The sequence below is a fragment of the Uloborus diversus genome, unplaced genomic scaffold (genome assembly GCF_026930045.1).
Source record: "Uloborus diversus isolate 005 unplaced genomic scaffold, Udiv.v.3.1 scaffold_18, whole genome shotgun sequence".
NCBI classification, from domain to species: Eukaryota; Metazoa; Arthropoda; class Arachnida; order Araneae; family Uloboridae; genus Uloborus; species Uloborus diversus.
Genome location: NW_026558329.1, coordinates 635,347 through 651,154, shown reverse-complemented (window position 1 = coordinate 651,154; position 15,808 = coordinate 635,347).

Sequence of the window (15,808 nt, the reverse complement as noted above, 5' to 3'; positions counted from 1 at the left end):
CAAGCAAAATTCATGCTGGTCCTACATACCACCGCTACAAAACTCATAATTTGTACTTCATTCTAACAGGTGGCCCTTTATTATGTCCCTTCCGATTGGATACGTCGAACTTCAAAACGAAACACCATTTTGACAATTATTGTTGTTAATTAATTTGAAGCAAACGAAGAGAACAATGACGTATAATGTTGCTGCTGTGCCAGTGAAGCACTCTTGCACCAGTTGGCTCGTTGTATCTCACCTTTTCGTTCCGATCTGTTGGTTTCTTGGTTTGTTGGCAAACTGAGGATTTTACAAAATATCAGATTAAAACGACTAAGGCTTTCTGACAAATGCATAGCTTCAGCTGCTGTATGGCATGTGGTACTATCCTGTTGAAATGCTGCATTGCAGCATTCTGTGGATGGAAATGCAAAATGGCACCACCTTACAGAAGTGCTGTATGGCAACATCGTGTTGGAATTCTGTCTAGGACCATCTTATTGAAATGCTGTAGAGCACCATCCTGTTGAAATGCTGTAGAGCACCATCCTGTTGAAATGCTGTAGAGCAACATCCTGTTGAAATGCTGTAGAGCGCCATCTCGATGAAATGCTGTAAGCACCAGATTGTTGAAATGCTGTAGAGCACCATCCTGTTGAAATGCTGTAGAGCAACATCCTGTTGAAATGCTGTAGAGCAACATCCTGTTGAAATGCTGTAGAGCAACATCCTGTTGAAATGCTGTAGAGCAACATCCTGTTGAAATGCTGTAGAGCAACATCCTGTTGAAATACTGTAGAGCACCATCTCGATGAAATGCTGTAAGCACCATCCTGTTGAAATGCTGCATGGCAACGTCCTGTTGAAAATCCGCTTGGCACCTGCTTTTCAAAATACTGTCTGGCACCATCTTGTTGAAATGCTGTAGAGCACCATCCTGTTGAAATGCTGTAGAGTACCATCCTGTTGAAATGCTGTAGAGCAACATCTCGATGAAATGCTGTAAGCACCAGCTTGTTGAAATGCTGCATGGCAACGTCCTGTTGAAAAACCGCTTGGCACCTGCTTTTCAAAATACTGTCTGGCACCATCTTGTTGAAATGCTGCACGGAATGTAGCACCATTCTGCTGCAACCTCATTTCTTCGAATTATGCAGGTTGCGCATGTCGGGATTGTCAACATAAATATGAAAGAACTACTCAAAAATTAAAATCCGCAATGCTGAACGAACCACCTGTAACTGTAAGATCCTTTTCTTCTAGTGAAGCGGTCGGTCAGCTAGTTATGCTATGATCCTTCCTGAACTGAATCTTCTTTTGCTGCTGTGATGAGTGCATAGTGCAACGATGTTTTTAGATCTACGCTTCTGGCGTGGCCATCTTGTGTGTTTTTTCAAGTTGCCTGGTATAACCTTGTAGAATTACGAAAGATATGAAAAAATGCTGAAATTGGTAAACCATTTTTCATATAATAACGGATGTTTGCTGCCTTATCTCCTAAATAAAATGGTTCGCCAAAAACAGATATTTTTAACAGGAATCCTGTTATGTTTCAAAAGTTTCATAAAACTACTATATGCAGTGTTGTAATTGCCCCGAAATACTTGTTCACTACCGTAAGAATAATGCGAAGTTATTACAGGTTGGTTTCAAACCAACTTTTGAAAATGTCTGCTTTTTGAATTAATCGTGGGATACATTTCTTTAGTAGGTGGCTTTTTGGATCAAACGAAAATGTGTTATAAATGATACCCTATAAAAAGGTACGTTCACCCAAATATTTCGTTTTCCAACTATAGGACTGGCTGTGTGGTTTTGAAGAAGGTCACCACGTCAACGATCACCATTAATTTCAATGATCGACTGCTTAAAATATAACCAGGGGTTCCCACCTGGGGGGAGGGGGGACATAGCGTATACTGCGCCATTGAAAATTTTAAAAAGTGGATGATTTGAGGGGTATTCTTACTGAAGGTCTTACTTGTTCTTGAGGGGTAACTTACTGAATATACCTGCCTTGCCTTCAAAATTCGAGTTGAACCGAACCATTGTTTCGGTCACTCGTCTGGTCAGTGCTGATTCTGAATTAGCTACCAGTTTGTTTGGCACTCTAGGCTTCCTTAAGAGATTTTCCACCTCCAGCTTAGTTAGTCCTATGCCGGGCTGATGAGTGCTAATAAGCACGAAACTGCAGTCCTCGGCTGGAATTGACTGAGCTGGCGGTGTATTTCATGGATTTGAGGGGTATTTTTCACTTTTGGGGGGCGGCTGTTGATTTGGGCGGGTCTTCACGATATTTAGGGGAGTGTGACCTTTCTCTTAGGGGTGTGGGTATCCCTGATATAACTTCACGGCTTCCGGAACGAAGGTTGTTTTGAACAACGAAACCGTTTTCAGAAACTCGGTCTATGGAACAGGATTTATCCCCGGTGAATTTAGATATTTTCCGAGATATTGGATGCTTTCCACATTTGGAATCCCTGCTTATACTTTTTCCCGGCGTATTTCGTTTTTTTCCGAGATAATTAAATGTTTTCGTGCTTTCTGTTTATGAAATGCATTGTTAAAAATAAAGTTGAATATTTTTTCCAAGAAATCGGTTAAATGCATGGACGCTCATGTGCAAAATTTTAAGGGGGGGGGGGTGCTCAGACATTTTCCCCATGGTTTAGCAGGATATTTTCCTCATGGAAACCGGTTTCAGTTCAGATTAGAGTTAGTAAAGTTTGACATTTTCAATCTTCTTATATAATTAAAAACTGAGTGTATCTATGTATGTCCAAGCTTCTTCTCCCGAACGACAGTGAACGGACCATCGAACCAGGTATCGATGGATTCCTAATCTTCCCGTCTTCACGTTTGGCTATTTAACCTAATCCTCCGATAATAATGAGCGGCGATATCAATTAAAAACTATTCATTATGACTCTTAGATTTCGACATAAAATCCCTAGTTTTCGAAGGCTTTCCTCCATTAAAAAAATGATTCAGTGCTTCATCTTAACTTTCCGCAACAATCTCTTATATAATTAAAACCTGAGCGTATGTATCTATGTATGTACCTATGTATCTATGTAGTCATCTATGTATCAATGCCCGAGTTTCTTCTCCCGAACGACAGTGAACTGACCATGGAACCAGGTATCGATGGATTCGTCATCTTCCCGTCTTCACGTTTGGCTACTTAACATCATCCTCCGATAATAATGAGCGGAGATATCCATTAAAAACTATCAATTAGGACACTTAAATTTCGACATAAAATCCCTAATTTTCGAAGGCTTTCCTCCATTTAAATTATTTTTCAGTGCTTCATCTCAACTTTCCGCAACAATGCTTTTATTAAAATGTATGTGAGCGTGAAGAAAATCATTGAGATGAAAGATCTGTTGCCATTTTCTTTCTCGAATATGAAGAAGTAAAATTCTTTATTTTGTTTTAAAGGCTTTTCCTGTAAGCGGGGGATTTAAAATGTTTACTTTTTGGTTGTTTTTCCGCAAACTGCCGCAAAAACTTTACTGATTTTTTTTTTTTTCTTTTTGTTCAAACCTGAGGGTCGAACAGATATCACTTGACATAACTTTCATTTTCGAGGCACACCGTGCAAAGCCGGGCGACGCAGCTAGTAACTTATTAAATAATGACTGTAGAAAAAATATTTTTTCATTTTTGCAAAGAAAAAAGTACCAAAAGCAAAAAAGTTCTAATTTCTTATGAGGATCTTGAGCCTCTAATTCCCCCCTACATTAGTGCCCATAGTTAAATGTTCCAACATATAGCTGAATCCATCTTACTCGTGATAAGTATATATGATTGTGCTTTTAACCCTTTAAAGGGTGTCATTAATGTTTTTGAAACATGATAAAAATACCATCTACTGTAAGGGGATTTAATTGATCATCTGGGCATGGTTTTACAGCCATTTTCTTTCTGTAAATTTTTTTCGCTTTGGTGGTGTTTCGTTCGGCGCATTTGTTCAGACCGCCTACCCAGGGTGGGAAAAAAACGTGTTTAAGCGTGCAACAATGAATTTAGAATTTTTTATAAAAATAGGATTGTGAATTCCTCAGGGATGAAGAAAAATGATTGAATGTTTTATTGTAGTTTCAAATTTTAAAATCTATTTTTATGGAGTTGTTAAGCCAACGGAAAACGGACACTTTTTTGTTGTCACATACTGATGTTCATTAAAATTATAACTAAAATTAAAAATTTATGAATACCCCGACTGAGTCGCAAATGTAGCATCAAGAGGGAAATTTGAAAAGCCTCATACTATTAAAAAATCAATTTCAAGTAATTTATTTGAAAACAAATAGAAAATGGCAACAGATAAACATTTTAAATCACTGCTTTTCATTTCCTTGTCGGCCAACAATGAATTCGGTTTCCAATCGCGTGAATAAAGTCTTAGCCGTATTTAAAATCTGATTTTTAGATTCTTGAAGATTAGCTTTGGCAAAAATTTATACACGGAGGACAGATGACTGACTCGGACTCTTGGATATTCAACTCCGACTCCTTTATCCCAAAATGAGATCGACTCCGACTCCGCAGCTATGGTTTTAACTGTGAAATAATTATTGTTGATATGATTTGTTTTTATTTTCACGCTAAAGTTTCAATTTAGGTACTCAGTTTTTGGCGAATAAACTCGAAGACATTTATGTTTCTACATAATAAAGATATGCACAGACGTGCATATCTTTTTTTTTTTTTTTTATGACAGTGAAAATTATTTCTTTAGGTTGACATTTTATTGTTTTTATTTATTTTGGTAAGTGCATTAATTCATTTAAACAATTGTTTTTGACAACAGGGGAAAAGAAACAATTTTTTTTATATGATGTATTTATTTTAATGAGCTTATTAATTTTAATTATTATTTTTTCGTTTTGAAAGCTGATAAAGATTTTTTTTTAAATGGAAAAAAGTGTATTAGCTGCTTTGTTTAAAAGTTGCTGCTATTTTTTTTTTACGCATTTAATTTTTTTAGATGAGGAATCAGCTTAAAGTATTTTAAGAATATGTTTGAAAAAAATTTGCGATTTTAGCTATTTTTGAGAATATTGATCAGGTACTAGAAAGTAGTGTGGGTATACGGGAAAGTAGGCTCGTCTAGTTCTAGACAGAACTTCTTGTTAATAACGTTATAGTTACAATTCTATATAACATAGAAGTTCCAAACACATTCTCTGAGACACAAAAGAAATGACTCTTCATTTTGGTACTACATTTTTAAACATGTTTTCTGTGTAAAAATCATGAAAAACCTTTGAAAAGTTTTTAATGAATATCTTCATTAATGAATGTCATCCGAAGACGCAACCTAGCTGAAAACACTCTCGATCCACTCTCCTTTTGAACATTTTTTTTTTTCAAAATCGGTCCATCCCTTTAGGCGCTAGAGTGGCACAGACAGATACACAGATACGTCAGACTTATGACTCCCTTCCTTTGTGTGTCGGGGGTTAAAAAGTGAGTCCGACTCAAGTAATTTTATAGCAGAACATTCGGACAAAAGTTTTTTTTTTTATTATTATTTTTATTGGTGGTATCTGGGTGTGACCACCGCCCTTCAAAACGCCATCGTATTGGCGAAACTTATCACCAATATGGAAGGTTGCGGCTAAATTTTGCTGGATTTAACCGATTTCTTTGGGAAGCATTAAGTTTTTTTTAGCAGTGAAGGTGAGAAAAAACGGAAAACATTACCGAGCTTCAAATCTAGAGCTTTTCTTTAACTCGTTCAAAACGTTTATTTTGGAAATTTTTATTCTACCGACTTTTATTTGCGAGTTCTTTTCCGCTAAAGGTACGTCACTTCGTTCGGCAACTTGTTTGTTTGGCGACAATAACCTTGGCGCAGTAACCCTTGGCGACAATAAAAAAATTGCTTAAAACGATTGGTGTACAAGTATGTAGAAACCCTGGAATTTTGAACTTAAAGTTGTTGAATGTCGTCAACTACGAAATTTTTAGTTTACACTAGCGACATATAAATTAAAATCGCCAAAACAAGCGACGTACCTTTAACGGAAACAGAACTACTTTGATATCCCCCCCCCCCCCCCCAAATTGGAAATTTGGCGACTTTTTTTCTCGCCAAGCAAAATACCTGTTTTTGTTGCCACAAAACTTTTTAAAAAAAACGTTAAAATGGTACAAAATACAAGAAAATACTAAATTTGGCAACAGCAAAAACCTAAAAGCTGAAAAAAACTAAATTGGCAACACCAAAATAAGAAACAGCAACCCTAAAAAGTCCGTAGGGAGTGCCAGATTTGGCGCGTAATTTTTGGGGGGGGGGGGGGTATATCAAAGTTTATACCCGGAAAAGTACCTATTTACATAAAATGTGACCGTGTTTACAGCATAGATTAGACATGAATTTATACAATCTGACCACCAATAAGATGAAAATGGTCATCGCTTTTACCAGCGGGAAAGGGCGCTTATTAGTTTGCGGTGATGCCTGTTGCAGTGGCGTAGCTAGACCCGACTTTCTTGGGGGGGGGGTTACTTTTATATATATATATATGATATACATATATATTTAATATATATATATATATATATATATATATATATATATATATATATATATATATATATATATATATATATATATATATATATATATATATATATAATCGCTTGGATTTTTTTCCTTTTCTTCTTTTTTTTTTCTTTCTCTTCTTTTTCTCTTTTTTTTTTTTGAGACTAACTTTTCGGGGGGGGTTTGTCCCCAAACCCCCCCCCCCCCCTTAGCTACGCCCCTGGCCTGTTGAGTCACACTGAAAAGAACAAAACGCGAGCATCAAGTGGGCAAACGGTGTTAAAGGAGCAGAACAAGTTTCGACGTTTCGTCGCCATTTTGTTCGCGTGAACAAGAATAAGATAAGAAACATATTGACGAGTTCAATGTACGGGTACGAAAAAAAAAAAAGATCGATCCGATTTTGGATTAGCGACATTGCGCATGCGTAGTTGCAGCTAGATTTCAACACTAATCATCGACCTTAATAACACTAAGAACGATTTGAAAATCATCTAGTGCCATTCGCGATCATGTGATCATTTTTACCATTTCGTGCCAATCGTCGTCATCGTGGCAGCCTTGGCGTCACCATTTGTTGCAAAAATAGCGCCAACAGCTTTGTAACAAAGCGGCATGTCCTGAAATCGTTTGTCCTGAAGTTGTTTTGATTTCGAACATGAAACAATAGTGTGGAGCCTCAGAAATCCGAACAAACTGGGGCTGAGCGTTACCGTCGCAACACAAGGCCCTTGAAATATGACGTCACTTAATCGAGGCAACCGGATTGTGTTGGCGGGTCAGTATCGTCCTTCCTTTTTTCCAAAGATAGCTTAAAATTGACTTCGGTTTCGAAAAACATTTCGAGAGGGAGACCCCTCCCCTCATCTTTTCCATTATTATTGAACCATTATTATTAAATTTTTAAGCTTGACCTAAAGTTTGCACTTCAGTGTCGAAGAAATTCCGGAGAGCTTCCTCGAATCTTCCCCATTCCCTCAACATCTCCGAAGATAGCTTAAAATTGCGTATTTAAAACTTCAGTTTCGGAAATTTTCCGAGAAGAGCCCTGAGCCCCTGACGTCATCAAAGACAGCCTACAATTATTGGGAAATGTTTCGGAGGGATCGCCTCGGAAAAAATGAAGTTCTGACACTAGAATCGCTTTAATTACTTAAGGTTAGTTATTGATCTTTCCTATGTTCAAGTCTAATTTTAGGCCTAACGCTTCACAAGCTGTTGTATTATCCGGAATTTCGGATTTCATGAGGTTCCACTAGTAGTTACAAAAACGAGAGAGAGACCCCCTGAATCTCATTTCATAATTAGTCGTTCATTTCGCCCTTATATATTAAAAAAAAACTGTCATTTACTTTTTTTACTTGGATGTGAATAGAACGCCTTCGTTCTCCACTGCAGGTTGTACATCATATTGTGCTACATGTTATTTTTTATGCATTTTGGTAATTAAAAGATTTGTAAAAAAAAAAAATGTGGTTTCTTTATTGATTTATGTGTTTTTTGGATTAATTGTTAATCTGGTTCTTTGACCGCAGGCGAAGTGACGGATTCAACTTATTGCAGATTGTGAGGGGCCCTCAGGCCCGACGAGAGGCCATGTCAGCCTAGTCGGAGGCTAGGGGCCCGGGCCTTGGGGGGAGGGGTGGCGATACTAACCCCCCCCCCAAAAAAAAATAAAGGAAAGGAAAGAATAAAAGGGGGGACTTCTAATAAGAGAAAACGTAAAGATTAATTGAAATTGACTCTTTTGATATTTACTCTTACGGCACTTAAAATTGTGCTAATTTTTTTTTCTAGTAAGCAGTTTTGATGGCGTTTTTTTTTTTTCCAATTTTTTCTTCTCCCCCCCCCCTTTTTTCTTCTTTTACCCACTTTTTTATTCTTTTCTTTTTTGGGGGGTGGAAGGAGCCTTGTGATGCAACTGACAAGGGGCCTGGCTGTCTGCGGCCCTGGGGGCCCTCCAAGACCATAGGAGCCTCAAAGGGGATGTAAACATGGTAAAGTTTCGCATGTTTTTTGTGGACAAAATGGCCCCCAAACTTGTAAATCCGCCACTGAATTCTAGGCTAGCATTGATATAGCTGCTATTTGCAATGATAGACATTGAAAATGCCACACCAAACAAGACGGAGCGGTCCGGAAGGGATGAAATTTGACCAAAAGACAGATGCGGCAAGCAGGGGCGGACTGGCCCTGAACTTTTAATGTGGAAAAAAAATTCATGCCGGCCGCATCCAAAAAAGTTTGGCTATAGTTTTCCAAACCTAAAAAGTTTCTAGTGTGTTTTTTCAAAAAAAAAAAAAAAAAATCCTTCCAGCACCCCCCCCCCCCCCCTCCCCGCTGAAATACCAAGATTTTTTTGTTTTTTCAGAAATCCTTATTTAACTTTTCATTTCGAGCAAACTAGTGGGCAGATTGATTTAAACCAAGAATACAGCTAACACCCATAATATATAGGTGATATTTTAAGGATCTAACTTTCTCAAAAATATTTGCACAAACTTAAATTGCTCTACGGAATAAAAAAAAACACTGAAAACTGTGTGGCTTCTTTGAAAATCCGCGTTTAAGAGTATTTCGTTTATGTAAAAGTGAATAAAAATCTTATTTTAGAACAAAACGTAATACATTTGAGGGAGTGAGAAGCAAAGGGGTGTAAGTAGACATTTTCAAGTTTTGAGTAAAACTCGTATAAAGATTACATCCTAGCAGTGGCGCACACAGGAATTTTGCAAGGGGAGGGTCCATAGTTAAAAGTCCCATTTTCATATCATACCCCAATATGCCGTCAAACATATTGACTTTATTTTATTGATTCTTGAGAAAAAAAACAGTAAAAAATAAATTATTGAAAAAATAATTAGCACTAATTAATAAAAAAATATTAATAACAGATACTTAAATTAGCAGAAAGCAAACGAATTTATGCAATGTATTTACTTTTATCATTGTTCATAAATGAAAACAGATGCCCAAATTCAAGTATAAGAAGCATCATGTCTGAAGAACAAGAAAAATCTCATTTTAACCTGTCATTACAAAACTAAAAACATTATTATTACTCTGTTTTCATTTACAGTCACCCATAGTCTGCCTCTATAGGTTTACAAAACATCGTAGAATAAAATTTAGTTTTCTAGTTCATTTTTCGATTTTATTTATAACTTCCTCAGTGTGTGATGGTGACATTGCTTTAATTCAGCAGTACAAAAACACATTAAACGTTCATTATACGTAGTACTATTTAAGCATGTTTTTAGCCTTCTCAAAGTCAAGAAAGATCTCTAGCTTGTGCAATTCGTTGCAAGAAATGTACACATTTTCTAAAAAAATCTTTTAACAAGAGAATTTTTTTCCCTATTATTAGAACTGAAATTCTTGTTTTCTTTGTTTGGAAATATTTTGTGTATAAAGTACATAGAATCATAATCAGTTGAAATAAGAAAAATGCAAGAACTATGGGAGGGGTCCGGACCCCCCCCCCCCCCCCCCCCCTTGTGTGCGCCACTGAATCCTAGGTTGGCTTTCATTGAATTTCTTTCTAAATCATGCTGTGCAGCGGCACCTACCAGGGTTACTAGTACTATCTCTTGCCCCAAGACAGAGGAGGGATCCACCTACCATTTGAACTGATTATCTCCAAATTTTTAATTTTACCTCTTGTGCATCCCTTTGCTTCTCACTACCTCATATGACCATGAGCGGTACTATTTACCCTTTAGAAAAAACTCTTTATTTTGAAAAAGTCTTCCCTTAAAATTGTATTTATTGTACGTATTCAAACTAATGAAAATTTTTATGTAAACCAAACGTAATATATCCGTTCAGAATGAATACATCACAGATCATGAGACAGTGAGAACTGATCGGAAATATCGGATAAGCCCGAATTACTCTACAAAAAAAAAAAAAAAAAAAAAAAAAAAAAAATATATATATATATATATATATATATATATATATATATATATATATATATATATATATATATATATATATATATATATATATATATATATATAAAATTAATTTGAATTTTGACCTCTTGAATTCAAATTATGTTTTTCGCAATCACGATTGTGTGTGTGTATGTAGGAGTGTGTGTTTATGTGTGTGTGGGGGGTATATGTGTTTGTGTGTAGGCATGTGTGTTTATGTCTGTGTCAGGTATGAGTGTGTGGGTAGTTGTGTGTATGAGTGTTTTTGTGTGGGGGGGAGGAATGGTGTATGTGTGTGTAGGCATATGTGTTTGTGTCTGTGTGCTCACATATTCATGCCTGCACACATACACATACCCCTACACACAACACACATACCCCCACACACAAACACACACGCCTACATACACACACTCGTGATTGCGAAAAACATAATTTGAATTCAAGATGTCAAAATTTAAATTAATTTTTTTTTTAATTTTTTTATCTTTTTGATTTGAAATACAACAATTATACATTAGATACGAAAACTTGGCGACATTTGTCGATCTAGCACCGAAAAAATGCAAAGACGGTGCTATATCTTATATTTCTCGCCAATCCCATAAGGCAATGATAAATGGTGCATTGGAAGCCCAACCTGCAGACAGGTAAAATCTCAAGAACTAGGTAACTTAGATTGAAAATTAATGAAATAAAGCAAGATTGTTACAAATTAAATGAGCCCCTGTACCCATACTAAAGAGATAGAGCAGACTTTGTATGTTTATGTGTCCCTTCTAAGTTCCAGAACCAATTCACCTATTTGAAAATTTTCTTCACTCTCAGAAAGCTATCGGTGTAGACCTGAGACTTCACAACAGCCCCACAAAAAATTGTCCAGCGTAGTTAAATCGCATGATCTCGCAGGCAAATTCACGGGTCCATTAAGCGAAATTATTCGTTCACCGACAGTTTCTTTCAATAAATCAATTGTGACACGCGCTGTGTGGCGTGTTGCACCGTCCTGTTGTCTATTCAAGATGAAATGGCAAACCAAACTAAACACAAAATAAGTGACAACTATCAAAATGGCCTATAGATCAGTGTTCCCGACTTAAAGTTCTATACCTCTCGACACCCTTTAGATGATCGCCATTGTAAAACTTCAAAAAGTACTTAGTGTTGCCAAACAATAATAAAGAAATACATTTAAACAATAAGACAGCTTGAACAATGAAAAACAGACGAGAGCTCTGTAATATATACAGAACAATGAATAAACTAATTCAAAGGGGGAAAAAAGCGTAAAAATATATTAGGAAAAAAAATGATTTAACTGTGTCCTTTTTTTTTTTTTTTTTTTTGCGCACGGCCGAGGGTGAAAAGGGGGGGGGGGAGGAGTGTGTTCGAGAAGTTCGAAATTTTTACGGAGGTCTGAACTTTGGGAACCTTTGCCTTAGAAGATCGGTATAAATTTGTTCCTAAAATAGCACATAATTACAGAGTGATATGAATAGGCCTAGGCTTTCAAAATTAAAGTCAGGTTCCAATAATTTTATTGTGAATCTTTAATCTGACTTGAATTGGGCTCCAAGTAAAATCCATACGATATAATATGATTTAGAGTATTTTTCTTTCCCTTACCCAAGTATGCATCGTCATTCTCAGCAAAGCCCACTATCCATGGTTCCAAGCTTCTGCTCTGCATTTGGTGGGTGTAGTTTATAATGAGCTGTTCAAACTATCACAGGAGATCTCTACAGATTAAAATCGGAGCGATTAAGCTGTGAATGAAAAGAAAAACGCCCGCTATACGAGCAGAAACACGACCAGGTCATTTAACAGCATGACAACGATTGGCGTCATGTTGCAATATCGGTAAAAACCTACTTAGAAACCCTTACGGTTGAAGCCCTATCCCATCCGCAATATTCACCGGACATTGCTCCTTCTGACTACCACTTGTTCTGGCCGAAGACACATGGCCTGGCTGAGAAGCACTTCCATTCTTATGAAGATGCCGAAAATTGGATCTGCTCTTGGACAGTCTCAAAAAAAAAGTGTTGTTTTACCGACCAAGGATTCAAATGCTGTGGTTCGCTTCGTATGCCGGAGCTTGTGGGTTCGATTCCTACCGGTGGCTTGGGTGTCATTTCCTTCTCTTTGTGTTGTGAATATTCCAGTGCTTATTCGGAGGTTTAGGTAGTTAGTTCGCGATCCTCAATGTGTATTAAGCTGATAAGCTTCTGATGCGTAAAAAATGGAAGCACGGGCTTCCTTGTCCGAGTGCTTGGGCTTGCCAGTGTACGGTACCGGAAGTTGTGGGCTCTATTCCCAGCGACGCCCTGGGTGTGATTTCCTTTCTTTATGCTGTAAATGTTTCTTGCGCTGTCTTGTCTGTTAATAAATAATAAAATAATAGTTTAAAAAACTAAAAAAACACGCTTTCGTAGCAAAACGGACTAAAAAGTGAAAAATAATCTTTGGATGATAGTAGTTGATCAATCACTTATATTTAATGTAATACAAAAAAGCGTGGGGGGGGGGCTTCTTATCAGTTGTCTTGAATTTCTTCCATTCGTTGTCCAAGCAAAAATGTAAATAGACAGCACCCCACGCTTTTTTGTATTACATTAAAATTAATGTGACTCAATAGTTTACTCTCTAAATATCACCACCAGGGGCCAGATTAAAACCAGATTTTAAAAAAAAAATCGCCAAATTTGTCGCCAAGTTGGCGGCAAAACATGGCGACCAAAAGACTGGCGAAATGATAACACCACTTGAGTATCCATCGAAATTAACAATGATTTTCCCCCCAAAAAGGTGCAAAAGACCCCTTTAGAAACACCCGAATGCAACCAAAACGGGAGGTGCACAATTGGACCTCACTAGGAGTCTACGTACCGAATTTCAACTTTGTAGGACATACCGTTCTTGAGTTATGCGACATACATACGCACATCCGCACATACGAACAGACAGACATCACGAGAAAACTCGTTGTAATTAACTCGGGAATCGTGAAAATGGTTATTTCGCCTGTCTATATGTTCTTAGGCGCTTATCCACGTGTGGTCGAGTCGAAAAAAAAACTCAACATTCATTCGGGGGAGAGAAAAATGGAAGTTAAGGTCAATTTTTGAGTGAAATTTTTTTTCGCGAATGCAATACTTCCTTTTTTGTAAAAGGACGTAAAAATGAATGAAAAACGAAAGTGAGTTAAGAAATTCAAGAGCCCGGATATTTAAATTCAAATAAAAAGGAAAAAACTATGTAAGATATCACTGCTGAATATCGCCTCAAGCCAAAGCATCCAAAGTTTTTTTTCCGGGGCAAAAAACGTTTGTTTTTCAAACAGACAAAAATTTGAAAGGTAAATTTAAAAATTCCATTCTGAAAAAACTAAAACAGTTAAATGTTTTAGAAAAAGAAAAAATGGGTCAGGATGTTTTACAACATATTTTTAAAAATAAAAAAAAAGATTATGGACCGAGCAAAATTGGGGGAGGGAGGAGTTTTCTAAGTCTATCCCCATCTTTTTACGTCACCAAAGGTAGCCTAAAATTTCATTTTTATAACTTTAATAGAAAAATTTTTCATCGATTTCAACGAAGATCACAACAACGTGGATAAAAATACATGGGATGCCCCGAAATATGTTCTAAATAGAAGAAAAATTAAAATATAGAGAGAAAGAATGATCCAGAACATTGTAAGGTAGAGACACCAGCAGTTCTAAAGTGTTCTAAGATAAAAATAATGAATGGAAAGCAAAAGTGCATCAAGAAATTCAAGAGCCGGATATTTAAATTTAAATAAAAATGAAAAAAATATATGTCACTGCTAAATATTACCTCAGGCCAAAGCATCAAATGTTTTTTTTTTTTTTTTCAGAGGCTAAAAGATTTTGTTTTTCAAACAGACAAAATTTTGAAAATTCCATTACGGAAAAACTAAAACAGTTAAATGTTTTAGAAAAAGAAAAAATGGGTCAAGATGTTTTACAACATATTAAAAAAAAAAAAAAAAAATTATGGTCCGAGTAAAATAGGGGAGGGAGGAGTTTTCTAAGTCTATCCCCATCTTTTTACGTCACCAAAGATAGCCTAAAAGTACATTTTTATAATTTTATTAGAAAAACTTCAGAGGAGATTCTATGTGAACCCGCTTCCACTATCATCTTCAAAGATTATCTAAACTTTTTTTTTGAGCAATCACAATTGCTTATTGCTTTCATTTGACTGTTTTGATGTGCTATCATTTTATTTTCCCGCCAGCACCCTCTGCAGCACCACCGTCGACCGGCTCCTCACGATGCTGCTCCTCTAGCGAAAGCCGTCTCCAGGTTGCGTCCATTTCCTACACCCACGCGCATACGTACGCAACTACACACACATAAACACATACACAAACACATACACCTACACACATACACAAACACATACACGTATACATACAGACACCAACATATACACATACAAACACATACACACACACACACAACTACTCACACATATGCCTACACACATACACTTATCCCGCCCCCACGCACACAAACACTCATACACACAACTGCCCACACACTCATTCCTGCACACAGACAAACACACATTTCTACACACTCATGCCTGCACACAGACAAACACACATTTTTACACACGCATACCCATACCCCCTACACACAAACACACACACTCGTGATTGCGAAAAACATAATTTGAATTCAAGATGACAAAATTCAAATTATTATTATTATTTTTTTAATTTTATGAAACATCAATTTCGAAAAGTTTCCGAGTGAGACTCACCGAACCGCATCCCTTCCCACAACGTCGCATCAAAGATGATCTTCAACTGCGTATTTAGGATGGAAATATTGAAAATTTTTTGGGAAGGGTCCCAAACACTAATTCTCTCCAAAATACCATCGAAGAGAGCAAACAATTTCGTTTATAGGAGCCAAGGGCGCCCATACGCAAAATTTTAACGGGGGGGGGGGGGGCTCAGATATTTCCTCAATGGTTTAGCAGGATATTTTCCCCATAAAAAACGATTTCAATACAGATTAGAGTTATTAAAGTTTAACATCTATATATATAAAAATGAATGTTTGTCTGTATGTCATCCATGAACTCAAAAACTAGCCGGCAGATTTGGCTGAAACTTTCACCGTTTGTTTATTTTTGGTACTGGGAATGTTTATAGACCCGTTCGAAAAAAATCCCTTTTTTATTCCAATTTAAGTCACAATCCATTGGATAAATACGAATAAAGTTATTAAAGAGATAAAAGTTGCGCTTTAGGACATTAGTTTCAAAAAAAATTCAGGACAGCTCTCCCGACT